Raw genomic sequence first — 17719 nt, 5'->3', positions numbered from 1 at the left:
TCAAATAACTTGCTGAGGGTCACATAGCTAGTAAGTGTCTAAGGTTAGATTTGAACTCAGGAAGATGAATCTTCATGACTCTAGGTCCAGCAGTCTGTCAATTGATATATGCCACCTAGCTGCCCTATTGGAAAGAATACCTCCATTGTAAAATCTCAAATCCATCATAGTATTGAGATGCATTTATGAGAGCATGACACCAGCCTATCCTACTCCCTCAGCAATGGTACCTCCATTTAGGCTGCCTAGTTTAACAACACAATCTATCTACCCTTTTGTCATCCCTAGAAGTTCTCTGGGGCACATCAAGGAATCTTCTCTTTGAGAAACTAAACCAGAGGACTAGAGAGATAAGCGGAACCAAATCGGACTGAGCTAGCTTTGGAATCTCCACCCTTCATTCTGGTCTCCCTTACCCCTGGGGAGATAAATTTGGGTGTGGCTGTGGCCTTTGTGTCCTGAAGAGGGATCCATAGTCACCCCTCACCCAATTCCTCTAGTCACCACCAGTGGGGGAATGGTCCTCCCTCACTAAAGGAACTTTCCACATTCAAATGGTCCCCCCTCCCCCCATCAGTCCTCTCTATAAGTACCTGCCAGTCTTCTGCTCGAGGAGATTGGTACCTCAGAGCCACGTGCTTTGTACCTATCTCCTCATGAGAAGTCCAAGGATTTCTTCCATGGTTTCCTTTCCCCCGCTTCCCTTCCCTTGCCCCTAAATAAACTACCACCTTATTCTAACTGCTTTTGTGTGCAAGAGGGTGTAATTCTTTAAAGAGGAATTCCTAAGAACCCCTAACCCAAACCGGTGCCCCATTTCCCCCATTACACTATCAACCCTAAGTTTTCTCTGCTCCAGATTAAATATCTCCAGTTCTTTCCATTGCTTCTAGGTCCCACGGTTTCCAGTCTGATTATTATCCTATTCACTCACCTCTTAATGAGTTCAGGTTTGTTGATCCCTTTCCTAAAATGCAATGCTGGGAACCAAATGAAATATATAACTTATTATGGCACATGATCACTGAATTGTATAGTACAAATAGTCCCAAATACAGCATCAGATGACCTGGGTTCCAATCTAGGGAAGTTCAAGAAAGAAGCCCCTAACCAGATCATGGTTATAACTATCTAAAAAACTAATTTCTTGAATTTTCCTGTAAAATTTTAAATGTCATGGGCCACAAACATTCAAGATAAATCTTTTATGTAGTGCTTAGTTTTTGAACTTACCAGCTGTGTGAACTTAGACATGACAGCCTCAGATTCCTTATCTGTAATAGGAACATAATACGTTAGATGTCTTCTAAGGGTCCTTCTGACTCCAAAGTTATAATCATGTGACCTTCCTAAATTGAATCTTTTTCTTGAACCATTAGTGATACTGTGACAATGTCATTCTAAATGGATAGACTCCCTGTTGCAAATAGTGATGGGTAGATTGTAGTTTGACCTCACTGTGAAGGTCTTATCACATACATCCATGTCACTTCTATCCTTAACCAGTGTTGGAATCCCTTTGCTTTTTCTCTCTGATATTGCAGTAATGCGCCACTTCCTGTTAGAACTGGGGTTGATTACTGATAAGACCAGGAAAGAAAAGAACAAATTGGAAGCTACTCATCTTCCCTAGCCTTTCAGCTGTTCCAAAGAGGCATTTTAATTAGGTGGTGGGAGAAAATCCTGCTACATTTAGAATCAGCTCCAGAATGGAAAGCAGAGCTTCTCAAAGCCAGCTCAAACTGGTGTGGTTCATATTTGTCTACTGTTTAAAAGATGCCCTGAGAATATAGGAAATCAACACACACATATAAGATCAAAAACCCAATGGATAAATGGTCAAAAGATATGAACAAAGTTTTCAAAAGAAGAATCATAAATTATGAGCAACCTTATGAAAGACTCCAAATCACTAATAATAAGAGAAATGCAAACAAAAACAACCCTGAAATTTCATCTCACACCTAACAAATTGACAAAGATGACAAAAGATGGAAATAAACAATGTTGGAAGGGTTATGGAAACATGGGCACAGTAACACACTTGATGCAACTTTTTATTGATGCAATCATTCTAGAAAACAATTTATGATTATGCACAGAAAGTAATTAGAATATTCATACTCTTTGACCCAGAGAAACCATTGCTAAATATATCCCTGAAAGAGGTCAAAGGCAAAAAGCTTCATCATATACCAAAATATTTACAGAAACACTTTTTGTAGTAGAAAAGACTTGGAAACAAAGTAGATGTCTATCAACTGAGGAATGGCTGAACAAATTGTGGTACATGAATATTTTTGCACCATATTTTTTGGTTTTTTTGTTTTTATTTATTTATTTATTTTAATTGCCCATGGGTGGGCAGAGCCAATATAATAAAAATGACAAACCTAAGTTGATTTATTTAGTGCTATACCAATTAAACTATCCTTAATATTTATTTATTTGAAGTTTTGAGTTCCAAATTCTATCCCTTTCTCATTCTCTCCCTCACTGCCCTCCCTCCTCCCCAAGGTTGCAAGCAATCAGTTTAGGCTATACATGTACAATTATGTAAAACATGCACCATATTTTTGCATCAATGTGTTGTGAGGATAACGGGTACAGGGTTGGGTTAGGGATCGGGGTTCTTAGGAATTCCTCTTTAAAGAATTACACTCTCTTGCACACAAAAGCAGTTAAAATAAGATAGTAATTTATTTAGGGGAAGGGGAAGGGAAGGGAAACCATGAAAGAAATCCTTAGACTTCTCATGGGGAGAGAGGTATGGCACAAAGCATGTGGCTTTGAGATACCAATCTCCTCAAGCAGGAGACTGGCAGGTACTTTTATAGAGGACTGATGGGGGTGACCATCTGACTGTGGAAAGTTCCTTTAGTGAAGGAGGACCATCCCCCACTGGTGGTGGCTGGGGGAATTGGGTCAGGGGTGGCTGCAGATCTCCCAAGCCCTCTCCTCAGAACACAAAAGAAGCAGCCACACCTAATCTTATCACCCCAGGGTTGGGGGAGACTAGAATGAAGGGTGGGGGTCCTGGAGCTAGCTCAGTCCAAGCTGGTTCTGCTTATCTTTCCAGGTGTATCTGTTCTCTGTTTTAGTTTCTCAAGGAGAAAGTTCTTTGGTGTGCCCCAGAGAACTTCTGGGGTGCCATGGGCCCATAACAAATGAATGTAAGGAATACAGAAAAGTATGAGAAACCTTATATGAACTGATTCAAAGTGAAGTAGAAAAAAAGATAATATACATAATGAATGTAACAATGTAAATAGAAATGACAACAGAAATGCTAAATAAAAGCTGTTAAGTTAAAGGATCCTTGCCCTCAAGGATCTTACATTCTATTAGAGGAATAGCATGCATAAAGATAAGTAATAGAAATAATAGAATAGGTGGCAGCTAGGTGGTGCAGTGGATAGAGCACCAGCCCTAGAGTCACCTGAGTTCAAATCTGACCTCAGACACTTAACACTTACTAGCTGTGTGACCCTGGGCAAGTCACTTAACCCCAATTGCCTCACTAAAAAAATAAAAATAGAATAATAGAATAGAAGAAATAATAGAATTTCTTATATAAGAAATAATTTTGGTGGTGATGGGGACACTAAGAACTGAAGGAGAATCAGGATAGGCCCCATTATGATATCTGACTCAAATCTCTAAGAAAGTTAAGAATTCTAAGAGGCACGGGGCGGCTAGGTGGCGCAGTGGATAGAGCACCGGCCCTGGATTCAGGAGGACCTGAGTTCAAATCCGGACTCAGACACTTGACACTTACTAGCTGTGTGACCTTGGGCAAGTCACTTAAGCCCCATTGCCCTGCCAAAAAAAAAAAAAAGAATTCTAAGAGGCAGAGCTGAGGAGGAAGTGCTTTCTGGCATGAGGAATCAATCAATTGACATTTATTTCAAGTGGTTTTCTAGTTGATCCTTTAGGTTTCTCTAAGTCTGCCATCGTATCATCTTCAAAGAGTGATAGTTCTATTTCCTCAGAACTATTCTAATTTTGTCAATTCCTTTTTCTTCTCTTATTGCTATAGCAATTTCTAGCACAATATTAAATAATAACAGTGATAATGGACATCCTTGCTTCACCCCTCATCTTATTTGGGAAGGCTTCTGGTCTATCCTCATTACAATGTTTGCAGATGGTTTTAGATAAATATTAGTTATCATAATTAATAAGCATTTATGAAGTACCTATTATGTTTTAGGGAGTGTGCTAAGGGATAGAAAAGAGAGGGAGACAAAAGATAATCCCTGCCCTCAAGGAATTTACAATCTAATGGGGGAGACAAAATTCAAACAAATGTATAGGAAGCAAGCTATGTACAGGATTAATAGGAAATAACTAACAAAGGGAAGTCTCTAGAATTAAGAGGAGTTGAGGAAGACTTCCTGTAGACACTGAGATTTTTCCAGGGACAGCCTGAACAAAGCAATGGCATAGATCACAGAATGTTAGAGCTGACAGTCAAGGACACAAAGGCAGTGGTGACTCAGAGTAATGTCACAGGATTGGAGGATCAAGCAATCAAGCATTTATTAAGCAATGTTGTGTGCCTAGTGCTGTGCTAAGCACTGAGGTTAAAAAGAAAGGCAGAAACAGTTCCTATCTTCTAGGAGTATACTTGAATAAATCTATACAAATAAGATGCATAGAAAATAAATGGAAAGTAACCTTTAAGAGAAAAAGCTCTAGTAAGTGAGAGGACTGGGGAAGATCCCTTATATAAAGTGGAATTGGAGCTGAGAACTGAAGAAAGACAAGAAAGACAAGGCATTCTAAGAAATGGAGGTGAAAACATGACTAATGTGGAAATGTTTAACATGATTTTACTGTGTAACCTATATCAAATTGAAAACTATTTTTACATGTAATTGGGGAAAAATAAAATATTAGTAAGTAAAAAAATTAATCTAAAAAAAAAAAGAAATGGAGATGAAAAGAGAGAGTATTACAAACATGGGGAATCACAGATTTAGAGTCATAAGTGACCTTAGAGATTATCTGTTGCAATCTCATTATTTTACAGTTTAGGAAATTAGCATAGAAAGACAGGAAGTGACTTGTCTCTATTCAACCAGGTTATGCATCAGAGCTAGACCTTGAACTCAGGTCTTCTTGTTGTCAAGTTCAGCATTCTTTCCACTCTACTACTCTTCAGATCAGACACACCAACTTTTCACTCTGAGATCAGGATGCCCACAGTCTTTGCACTGTCTTTGGTGTAAATTACTGTAACCCGATGTTCATACTTGGCATTTTCATAACACCCTCCTCATTGGTGGAGAGAATGAGTACTTGATGCTTCATAATGGAGTAGAGTTGGTGAGAGCTTAGAAATGAAATATATTTGGTGTTCTGGCTTCCAGCTTTGAGAAAGGACACAGATGGCTCCTGTCCATCTTCAGGGAAAGGAAACTTGGAGGGAGGGGAAAATGCCAGGAAGAAGCTCACAAGTAGGGGAATTGGCATGTCAATCATGTCCTTATTCTCAGGATACCACACTAGAGACTTTGAGGAATTTCCCCTTGGATGAGATCTGGGACACTCTCTTTCTTGATTGGAGACATCTTCCTCCCAGTGGGAGAGATTATTTACTTTGTGTATTGACTGCTATATTCTAATCTGTATAGTTTCTCTGATTTCTGTTGGCTAATGGCTTGGATAAATGTATTTATTCACTATTCACTGTTTTTAATGGTCTTTGTGAAACTAGAATTTGATGGAGAGTCAAGTCTTCATCTGTAGTTTGAAGTATTGTTTTGCTCTTCAAGTTATAGCAATTTATGTGTGGTTGCTATTCAGTCATTATATATAGTTCCATACAGCAATTTTACATATATAGTAGTATATAGCAATTATATATTTATAATTGTTTAGTAATTATATATGTATAGTTGTATGTAGCAAACTTTATGTACGTATATGCACATATACACAGATTTGTTATCGTTTAGTCATTTTCAGTTGTGTCTGGTTCTTTGTGACCCCATTTGGGGTTTTTTTGGCAAAGATACTAGAGTGGTTTGCCCAGCCTTGTGACCCTAATCCCCTTCTCTCCTCTGGCAGGAATAAGTCTCCCTTGGAAAGGGTGGGCAGAAGACACTCTAGAGGTATGTATTCATACATACTTCCTTGCAAGCCTTATCTAGGCAAACTCATGTGGACACACATATAACCTACATGGGAAACACATTGTTAGCCATGTGAATGAGCTTTCATCAAAATAAAATTAAACCACCAAAGTGTTAGAAAACAATATAGTGTTACTGGAACAGGAACTCAACTAGGAAGCAAGAAGTCTTCACTTTGGTCCAAACTCTGCCACAACTACCTGGAGTTAGTGATCTTCAATGAAACCCATAATCCATCTCAGCTTCAGTGTTCTCAGCCACAAAATGGAAGGTTTGAATGAGGAGATTTGTCAAGGTTCATCCGGGTCTAAAATCTTATGATTCTAAGGTTCTTTCCTATAAGCTTCCTTCTAGCAAACATATCCTTGTTCAGCCTGTGTGGATAGATCAGCAAATCCGAAGGGAAGCTGAGGCCTGAGAAATTTTCTGAGGAATTCAGGCAATGCAAAGCTCTCTGTTCACCTCTCCTAGAGCACTAGAAATGTTGTTCCTTTGGCTGAATACAACCTGGAGCACAGCACAACCTGACACAACACCATTTGCTACTTCCTGATAAAGGAAATATTTCTATCTTTCTTAAATGCTGGATTACTCTCTTTTGTTTTAAAATAACCTACTTTTTAGTATATCCTTCCCGCCCCCCCCCTTCCCTGCTTTTGTATCAGATTTTTTAAAAACTGGACAAAAACCAAATAAAAAATTTTTAAAAACTATATAGAGAAAAAAATAAAAATAAAAAACTATACAGAAAAAAGGTTCAGTAAAATAAATCTGACAAAATAAAAAAATAGAAAAATATGAAAAGAAAATAACAAAATAAAGTCTGACAGTATTTGCAGTGTTCTATACCTACAGTCCCCCATGTCTACAAAAAAGGTAGGAAGACAGATTTTCTCCTCTCTTCTTCAGGAAATGCATCAGTTAGATAGTGCAGTGGGTAGAATGCCTCAGAGTCAAGAAGACCTCATTTCAAATCTAGTTTCAGATACTTACTAGCGGTATGACCCTGGACAAGTCACTTACCCCATTTTCCTCAGTTTCCCCATGTATAAAATGGGATCATAATTAGCACCTAGCTGCCAGGGTTATTGTGAGAATCAAATAAGATAATAATTGCAAAGTGTTTAGTACTGTAAGGGGCTAAAATTCTAGCTAGTCTGTCTAAAATATCTACTGAGTGGTCGCCAATAAATTATAAGCTTTAGCAAGAGTTAAACTTTTAAGCATTTATTAAGGAGAATAAGAATTTGGTGAAGAGAAAGAGAAAGGCCTAGATTCATCTATCTACCTCAGGGAGCTACAGTTCTCCTGCTCCACTCTCCACGAAAGTCCTGGCGAGAGCAAGAGCGCCAGCCTCGCCCCCCTCTTCCTCCCACAAGCAAACATCACTTCCTGACGCCAAAGAAAAGCCACATGTCTTGCCCTCAGGAGCCTTCTCCTCATAGAGGAGCCCTCCTACAGTAAGTCTCCAGCAGGTGGCGTCATTCCAATCATTATATACCTGGCATATAGTAAGCATCGCATAAATGTTAACTATTATTAATGACATAAAAACAGAAAGCACCAATAAAACATTCCTCTTTTTGTCTCCCTGAACAGAACATAAGATTCTTGAGGACAGGGGCCGTTTTATTTTTGGTCTTGGCATCTCTAGCACATAGAACAGTGCTGGGCACTTTGTAATAGATGCTTGTTTATTGATTGATTTTTTAAAATTTTCTTTTTCTTTCTTTTTTTTTTTCCAGGGCAATGAAGGTTAAGTGACTTGCCCAGAGTCACACAGCTAGGAAGTGTCAAATGCCTGAGGAAGTCAAGCATAGTGTCAGAAAACTCACAGAATATGGGACCTGTTGATTGTAAGGAGCTGGGAGGTAGGAGGGGGAATGAGTGGGAGAGATAAGGGGAGAAAAATAATTATTAACTCAATTTGATTCTCCCTTATTACAAAGAAACTAAAAATAGACCACCTCCTGTTAACCTCCATATAAATTAGAATTATCGACTTACTCACTCTGGTTGATACATAGGTTTTTTCATATAGTGACAGTTGGGGAATAATTGAATTCTGATCTAGATAAATTCTATATTCCTAAGGAAAGAGGTAGGGAGTTGGAGAAGGAAGTAGTGAGGATGGTAAGGTGAATAGATGGTCAGTCATGAAACAGTAATCAAAGCATGTCATTTATCACCCACTGGTTCTCAGGGGATTGGAGAATGAGTAAAAGTCACTTTGGTGATGACTTTCTCTTACCCTAAAGCATAAGAAAACTATTATTCAAAACTAGAGAATATGGGCCATGCAGCTGCTTGGAATAAGGAACTGGGGCAATGCCAACCTATGAATGACTTGATTTTCTACTGTTCTTTCCTCATCTTAGCCATATCCTGCAACTCAGAAAGATTTCTGCTGTTGTTTGTCCTTCATTCTCAAAGAGGACTGTGACATCATGACTTGCACTGAATTAGATTTAAGTGAGGAAGGGCTGTGTAAAGTTACTAACCTCACTCTCTCCTTCAAAGCCATCTGGGTCCAGTGGCAAGATATATATCAGAATGACTGGAAATAGCTCCGGTTGTTTTAAGGTAACTGGGGTTAAGTGACTTTCCGAGGGTCACACAGCTAGTAAGTGTCTGAGGTGAGATTTGAACTCAGATCCTCCCAACTTCAGGGCCAGTGCTCTAACCACTGTGCCACTTAGCTGCCCCTACTCAGAAAAATCGAATTAGGGCAATGCAGATGAAGAGGCATTAAGGAGAAAAGGAGAGAGGAAATATTTAGCAGAGATACAGCTTTCATTCAGTAGGGTATAGTTCTTTGCCTCTGAATTTTTCATTATGGTTTAGCTGGTCCCCTACTTCTTATGTGCTGGGCTTTTGTATGTGAATGATCAAGAAACAATGTCAGCAGTTCAAGTCTAAATCACCTGCACCAGTTAAATCTTGAGAGTGGTTTTTGTTTTTATTTTCCTTTTAGGAAAAAAACAAACAAACAAACCTACCTACCATGCCTAACAAGGTCTTTAGTAAATCTTAGTTGTCCTACCACATTCCACTCTTTGGTGGCAAGATATTAAATAGCCTTAGGGCCTCCGGTGAATAACCCTCAGCTTTGGGATAAGAGAAGCTTGGCACAGACATCACTGGAGGAGTAGCTTCTCACAGGTAAAAGAAAAACAAAAAGATAACCCTTCCCCCCAAAAAAAATCAACAAGTAGCATAACAACCTCAAGAAGGAGTAACCCGATTATGGAGGAGATTAAAGAACAGAAATCTCAGCTTTCAATTCCACCCCTTCAGAAAAAACTGAATCCTGCATCTTAATGATTCAGTCCATGAGGGAGATAAAGGCAAATCTTTGTAGTCCTCAGTGGGTCTTCTGATGTAAAGTGGTTATGATGCACAGGGGCAGCACTCAACAGAGCAGGGCCACCAACACAGTAACGGATCCTCATCATGGTTCCTCTGTTCTGTCCCGATGCCAAGGCAGGTAATGAGATTCACTTCATATCAGCATTCACTTGGTGTTCTCTGGCCCACCATCCAGGACTTGCCACTCCCTGAGAATTCCATTTAAAAGGAAATCAAATCGTTTTCCTGTTAGAGGCTTCTGCTGAGGCTGTTATACTTGACCCATTGATGCTCTATTGTAGGAAGTTGCATTTAAAGGTTGACAGTAACATAATAATGTTGATGTCAGCTGCGTCAATGGGTACCTGATTCTTCAGAGTTCATAATAGGATAGTGAAAGGACTTATAATCAAGCAGACCTGGGATTGATCTCTACCTCTGGCAATTACCGTGTCAATCTCTGAGCCTCATTTATAAGAGGGAGCTACTGATGCCTATAGTACTTACCTCATAGGGTTGTTGTGAATGAGGTTCAAATGAGATAATGTGTACAAAGCACTCTGCTAAGCTAAGAGTGCTATTTGAAAATGGGACACAAAATGGGACTGAATTTGTGCTCTCATTGATAGCCAGTGTCAGAAATGGCATTAACAAGAAGAACAATTTCATCTAGAAGTTTAACGAATGTAAATTAACTGTCACCACAAGGAGGCCGAAAGGGTCCAGGGGGCAGCTAGGTGGTGCAGTGGATAAAGCACTGACCCTGGATTCAGGAGGACCTGAGTTCAAATCCAGTCTCAGACACTTGACACTTACTAGCTGTGTGACCCTGGGCAAGTCACTTAACCCCCATTGCCCCACAAGACACAAAAAAATACAAAAAAACAAATAAACAAAAAGGGTCCAGAAAATGTCTTGGTCAGCAAACATTTGTCTAATTTGCCAAATAGAGAGATATGAATGCCAAAGGAAGCACTAGACTAGAATATAAACTCATTTGTAAAACTTTTGTCCAGGTCATACCCACTAATCATGAGTAAACTTCAAGACTGTCGTGGATGTTCTTTTCTTTGGGCTTTATACTATTTCACCTGATAATCTTATCAGGTCTCATGATTTGATTATCATTCATGAAGATGATTCTCAGGTCTATTTATCTACCGGTAACCTCTTTGGTAACCTCCAGCTTCAAATTGCTAACTACCTACTGGACATCTTAAGCTCAATATGACCAAAACTGAACTCATTAGTTTTTGCCCCAAACTATCCCTTTGTCCCAACTTCAATATTACTATTAAGGGTAGCACCATCTTCCCAGTGACTCATGCTCACAATCTAGAGTTCATACATGACTCCTCTATGTGTTTCTGTCCCTGTGTCTCTCGATGTCTCTCTGTGTCTCTGTCTCTGTCTCTGTCTTTCTCCCTTTCCTGATATCCAATCTGTTGCCAAGGCCTATGGATTCTACATCACTTGTATATTCCAGTTTCTGTTCTCTAAAACTTTTGTCCCCCACACACAGGCCCTCATCACCTCACTTCCGGATTATCATAATAACCTTCTAGTTGGTCTCCTTACTTGAAGTGCCTCTCCACTTCAGTCCCTCTTCCAATCAGCTGTCAAATTGATCTTCCCAAAGGGCATTTCTGACCAGGTCACCCACTAGTTTAAAAAAAACACCATTGATTTCCTATTATCTCCAGGATCAGAATCAAGTATAAAATCTTCTCTTTGCATTTTTTTTTGGCAAGGCAATTGGGGTTGAGTGACTTGCCCAAGGTCACACAGCTAGTAAGTGTCAAGTGTCTGAAGCTGGATTTGAACTCAGGTCCTCCTGAATCCAGGGCCAGTGCTCTATCCTCTGTGCCACCTAGCTGCTCCTCTCTTTGAATTTTAAAGCCCTTCCTCACTGACCCCTTCCAAACTTTTTGGTCTTCTTACACTTTCTCTTCATGTATCTGATCCAGGGACACTATTTACTGTTCTCCACACAAAACACTCTTTTCTTTTCTTTTCTTTTCTTTTTCTTTCTTTCTTTTTTTTTTAAGCAGGGCAATGAGGGTTAAGTGACTTGCCCAGGGTCATACAGCTAGTAAGTATCAAGTGTCTGAGTCCGAATTTGAACTCAGGTCCTCCTGAATCCAGAGCCAGTGCTTTATCCACTGTGCCACCTAGCTGCCCCCCTGACTGCTCATTTTCACTGGCTTTTCCCCATGCTTGGAATAATCTCCCTCCTTTTCTCTGCCACTTGGCTTCCTTCAAATCTTATGTAAAAGTCTACCTTCTGCAAGGATCCTTTCCAGTCCCGCCCCGCCTCCAATACCAGTGCCTTATCACTAAGATTACCTCCAACTTAGCCTGTATATATTCTGTTTGTATACAGTTATTTTCAAGTTGGTTCCCCTATTATATTGTGCATTCCTTGAAGGCAGGGACATTTTCTGCCTTTCTTTGTATCCCCAGGACTTAGAACAATGTCTGGGACATAGTAAACATTTAATAAATGCTTAATGATTTAACTTGACTTACAGAGAAAGATGATGGGTGATTGTGAGCTGTATTGTCTCATAAAGCAAAGAAAAGCAGTGGGAGAGTTTTTACAAAACTTGGAAAGATATTCAAAGAAGCAAAGCAATCTCAAGGACATTCAAGGATGAAGATGAAAGAGGACTACAAATAGAAGAAAAATGAAATAGTTGCAAAAGACATTCTAACAAGCTCCCCTCCCCCCACGGATGGTAGAAACACTACACTTGAACACTAACAGCACAGCTTCAAATGTTCTTATAGAGGAGGTATAAATGGAACTAAAGAGAATAAAGTTGGAAAAAGCTGGTGAATTGTACTAAGAATACACGGAGAGGAGAGTCATACTTAAGGTGATACAATTGCGAATCCACGGAAGGACCAATATTGAAGTTATATGAGGGAAGGAATGACACCAACAGCATGCAAAAAATCTTGAGTCTTATTAAAATTTAAAAAGTGACAAAAATATAAATTACTGACCCATATACTTATTCTCTTCCTTGATCAGTCAGTGGCTATCAACATTGAAGAAGACCCTCCAAAAAGCAAAAAGATTATGACTCACAGAAGGCTCAGATGAGTTGAACAATTTTTAACAGTAAAGTATTTTTAATTAAGGTCTGTAATTTTTTTAGACATAATACTATCACACACTTAACAGACTACAGTACAGTGTAAACATAACTTTTATATATGCACTGGGAAAGGGGGCAGCTAGGTGGCTCAGAGGATAAAGCACCGGTCCTGGATTCAGGAGGACCTGAGTTCAAATCCACCTTACTAGTTCAAATCCAGCTTACTAGCTGACCCTGGGCAAGTCACTTAACCCTCATTGCCCCACCAAAAAAAGAAGCTAGTATATGCACTGGGAAACCAAGAAATTTTTGTGTGACTTGCTTTATTGGAATGTTCACCTTATTGCAGTGGTCTGGAACTGAACTTGCAACATCTCAGAGGTATGCTGTACATGAATTGAAGACACCCTTGATGTTTGGAAGGGGAATGTTTTGCTGTGAAAGAGGGAACAAGTGGACTTTTGCAAGTATTATTCAACAATGGACCATATCTTTACCACTTCATAATTAACCAAAAGATTAAGAGAATATATAAGATCCTGTGGTTCTTGTTATTTGTTACCAAAAGAAAAAAAATTGATTCAAAGAACAACACTTTGCCTTACAGACTCTTTTATAACAAAGTGTCTCCCATTCACACATTAAGATCACTTGAGATTTCTTGAAAGGTGTAACAACAACAACAAAATTCATGTTCAGTGACTATCTGATACTAGAAGACGCATAAAACAGAGAAATGTATGCTTGTCAAAGGTATTAGCTGCTGGTGGGAGCTAGGTGGCACAGTGGATAAAGCACCAGCCCTGGATTCAGGAGGACCTGAGTTCAAATCCAGCCTCAGACACTTGACACTTACTAGCTGTGTGACCCTGGGCAAGTCACTTAACCCCATTGCCCCGTAAAAAAAACAAACAAAAAAAACAAAGAAAGTGCACATGACGACTACACATGACACATACATAACTGACAACACTAAAACAAGGACTAATTAAGGTGAACAAAAAAGTGGAACAATTCAAAATTCCCAAGTCAGATCTTTGAAATCAAGTCATCACAGATTTTGGTTAATTCGTCATTTTCTTTAGTTTTTTGTTCCAGGCTTTTCTCTAGTTACTGGACTCTCATTTGTTCCTTTCGTAAATTTGCTTGTAAAGCTAGAGTCTCAGCTTTTGTTTTGCTCTGAACCTGGGAAATTTCTTCATTTGCTAGGTTTAACTTCTCTTCTGTGTGAGCCTTCAGTGCTTGGTACCTCCGCTCCTCCTTTTCACTTCTTAGTAGATAATCTTCAACACATTTCTTCAATGCTTCTTCATTCTTTTGATATCCTTCTAAAACCTCCTTCTGTTTTTCTAGTTGTTTGAAGAGGTCAGAGAAAGACTTTTCCATGGAGTTCAGGTCTGCTGTAATTTGCTCTTTGAAATTTATAGTCTTACAGAGTGGCCTGGGGGGCCCTGAGAAATTGAGTGACTTTCCCAGGAACAATTGTATCCATTGCTCAAGACCAGAGGCAGAACCTGAACTCAGACCTTTTTGATTCTGAGGCAGGCTCTAACCTTTATAACAAGCTGCCTCAAACCATATACACACATCGATTACTATTCTTGCATAAGTGAAGTCTTTTAATTATCAATTAATTATTTAGAATTAATTAGAATTTAATTATTTAGAAATATCATCAAATTTAATGATGTAATTTAGTTATTTAGAAAATGTTGTAGCATTTTCCTACTTTTTCCTTACGATGGGCTTGCCAGAAGTAAAAGAACAATTTATATGACATTATAGGGAAAAATAATTTTGAAAGACTTTAGCATTCTGATCAAAGCAATGATAAACTATGAGTCTAGAAAGCTGAAAATTAAACCCACCACTCATCTCCTGCTAAAGAGATGATGGATTTATATTGCAGAATGAGACATATATTTTTGGACATGGACAATATGGTCATTTGTTTTGCTGGACTCTGCCTATTTGTTATGAGAGTTTTAGTTTCATTTTTAAAATTATTTGGGTGAGGAGATGGGGGAAGAGATAATAAATGCTTGTAAAAATTAACTAATTTAAAAAATATATAGTCCTGACAGGGAGAGAGGACAGGGATATCACTCTTCCCTTAGTAGCATGGAGAAGAAAGCAGAAATCACAATGAGTCAATAACAGAGCTGCATGTGATTTCTAAATCTCTTCACTCTCCCACCTTCTCCCTATGTGATAAAACCAGACACTACCTCCTGAAAATACAAAAGCATTTTCTCTCCAAGAGATCCAAAGTATTGTTACCAAGAAAAGATAATAAGTGATTGTTAGCTTTTATCTTGTGGCTGTGATGGGGAAAGACCTACTGTGAGGATGGAGAGAAGGCTGCCCTCTTGTCCCCTAGAGTTACACCCCTTCAGGTGCCTAGAAGCTTTTCCTTGCTAGTCAACCCACCTATAATTAACACACAGCTGCCTGGCTGCAGCTGCTCTGATGGGGATCAGATGTTATATAGCACCAAGTCCTTCGTGAAAGAGCTAAAAAATAAAGTGGGTGGAAGACTCACGGGGACAGGGACTGCTCTAGGCCAGTTTCCTGAGCTGGAGAACCACATAATTTGCAAAGCCCTGGGTGTCAACAGAGAAAAAAAGTCAGCTAATCTGAGAGAGGAATGACTGGTTCTCAGTCTCGATTTTAAAGAGGTGAGGTGCCTTTCAAATTCTGATCAATGTAATAAACCATGAGTCTAGAGGACCGGAATAGAAACATTTCTTGCCAGAGAGGTGATGGACTTAAAGTGCAAGATAAGATATATATTTTGGGACATAGCCAATGAGGGAATTTGTTTTGCTGAACTATGCATTTTTATTATGAGGGTTTTATTTATTCATTTTTATAGTTTAGTTGGGGGAAGGCAATGGGAGGGAGAGCTAAATGCTTATAAAAATAAATATTTTTAAGTGAGATCTTGTACCTCTTAAGTTGCTTAATTCAGTGTTGTTTTTTTTTTTTGATTAGTCAACCCAAATCACTAACAAATAAGGGTTCAAATATCAGGTCTGCAACTTACTACCTATATGTCTATGGCCAAGTTACTTCCCCTTGCTAGTGGCCAGTGTTCTCATCTGTATGGTGAAAGGGTTGTTTTTCTCATCTGTGCAATGAAAGGGTTGGTCTTGATCAGAGGTGTAAAACTGAAAATAGAAATGGAGGCCCCTCTACTGTACAAAAGAATCCCTGTAGGCCATATATTGACTTAGAAAACCACGTATTTCTATATAGATAGATAGATATTCAATTTACTCATTCATTTATTTATTTGCTTGCTTATTTGTATATTTATTTATTTTTATTAAAACATCAATAAATTAGAATCAGATAGGAAGTGCTTGATCTGGTTTGGGCCTCACTCAGGAATGTTGTAAGTCAATGACCCCTGGGGCTGCATATTTGATCTCTCTGGTCAAGGTGACTAAGGTTCCCATTAGATGCTATGAGCCCATGAGGCTGTAAGGACATAAAGGTCATAAGGATGGTGAAAGTTCAGATCATAAAGCTTGCACGCATATCTTTAGTTATTCCCTTCTTCCCCCAGAGAGACACACAAACTTCTGTTTTTCTTTCCTTTCCTATTCATCCTTTAGGCTTATCATTGCAGTTGCTAACATGGCAGCTGGATTTATCCCTGTAGCAATGCCAAATCAAGATTTGGAAAACTCAGTTGCACCCCCATGTCCACTGATATCTTGAAGTGAATAGGGTTAACTAGCACGAGGCAAACAAGGGTTTGACCTGAGTTAACAACATCTAGGGTAATTGGCTTCCTAGTGGGACATGAGCTTTTTCTCTGTGGCAATTACCAATCCCAGCAACTTGCCAAATGATCCTCTGACCATGTATCCAAGGTACCCCTCACCTAGAGCCTTATTTCCCTAAAACACCTGAGGGGCTGAAATCTCTACTCTCTGGGAGATGGAGTACTCTATCACTTTGTGAAACTGCACCTATGGTGGGACTGTTCTCTGTCCCATTCTATTCTGTAATCAACTAAATTTGCCCCAGACCCAGTTACAAGCATGCATGGCTTTGCTGACTAGCAATGTGACCATGGGGAGCTTACTCTGTGTTTTAGTTTAAAAAATACCTACCACCTGCCGCACAGGAATGTAGGAGGCATTCATTAAGGTCGGCTTGCTAAGAAGGCAGATTTCTTTGAATGAGAAGTACCCAGAACAAAGTGATATTGCTGACAAAGTTGAAGGTTAGCTTAGCCACCAGACTAATGAGACCCTTCTGTGGGCTTTCAGCCTGAAAGAAATTCATGTAAATGTAGATGCAACATTGTGGAATGGAATATTAACTGGACTAGGAATTGGTGGAGTTGGGTTCCACTCATGGCTTGGTCACTAACTGGCCATGTAACACTAGACATCATGGTAGGATCAATGTTTACTAAGGTATCCACTACTTAAAATAGGCTGGGTTTTGCAACATCTACTCAGACTGGAAGATTCCTGCTGTGTAAGCTAGGCTAGTTTTTCCCTCAAACTGTCCTCAAAAACTCATGTGTGACTGTCTCACTGTAGGCAGCTAGGTGGCACAGAAGATAGAGGGTTGGACCTGGAGTTAAGAAGATCCGAGTTCAAATCCAGTCTCAGATACTTCCTAGCTATGTGATCCTGGGAAAATTGCTTCACCTCTGTCCACCTTGGTTTCCTCATCTGTCAAATAGTAATAACAGTAGCACCTACCTGCCAAGGTTGTCGTGAGGATAAAATGAGATGTTTGTAAAAAGTTTAGTACAATGCCTGGCACTGAGTAGATACTTGATAAATGCCACTTCTTTCTTTCCTTTTTTGTTTTTCTATCTCTTTTCCCCTTCTATGATAAATAAACAGCATGGAGAATGAGAGAGACCAGATTCCAGACTATGGAGTGAAACATTGGGTAGATGTACTTTAGTCACTGAGGGTTGAGGTAGAGACTAAAATGGTTTGAGAAGTGAAATAAAATTCATGACCATGAATGAATATTTCAAGGAATTAAAGTTTTAGCTGTTAACATAAGCCTCTGACCTGCCGAAGCGCAGAAGCCTAATTCAGGATGAGTACGGACTTCTCAGATTTCATGGTGCTGTGTATCGCACATGCT

Source organism: Dromiciops gliroides, chromosome 5 (assembly GCF_019393635.1).
Source record: "Dromiciops gliroides isolate mDroGli1 chromosome 5, mDroGli1.pri, whole genome shotgun sequence".
In the NCBI taxonomy this organism is placed as follows: Eukaryota; Metazoa; Chordata; class Mammalia; order Microbiotheria; family Microbiotheriidae; genus Dromiciops; species Dromiciops gliroides.
This window is presented reverse-complemented; position numbering follows the sequence as displayed.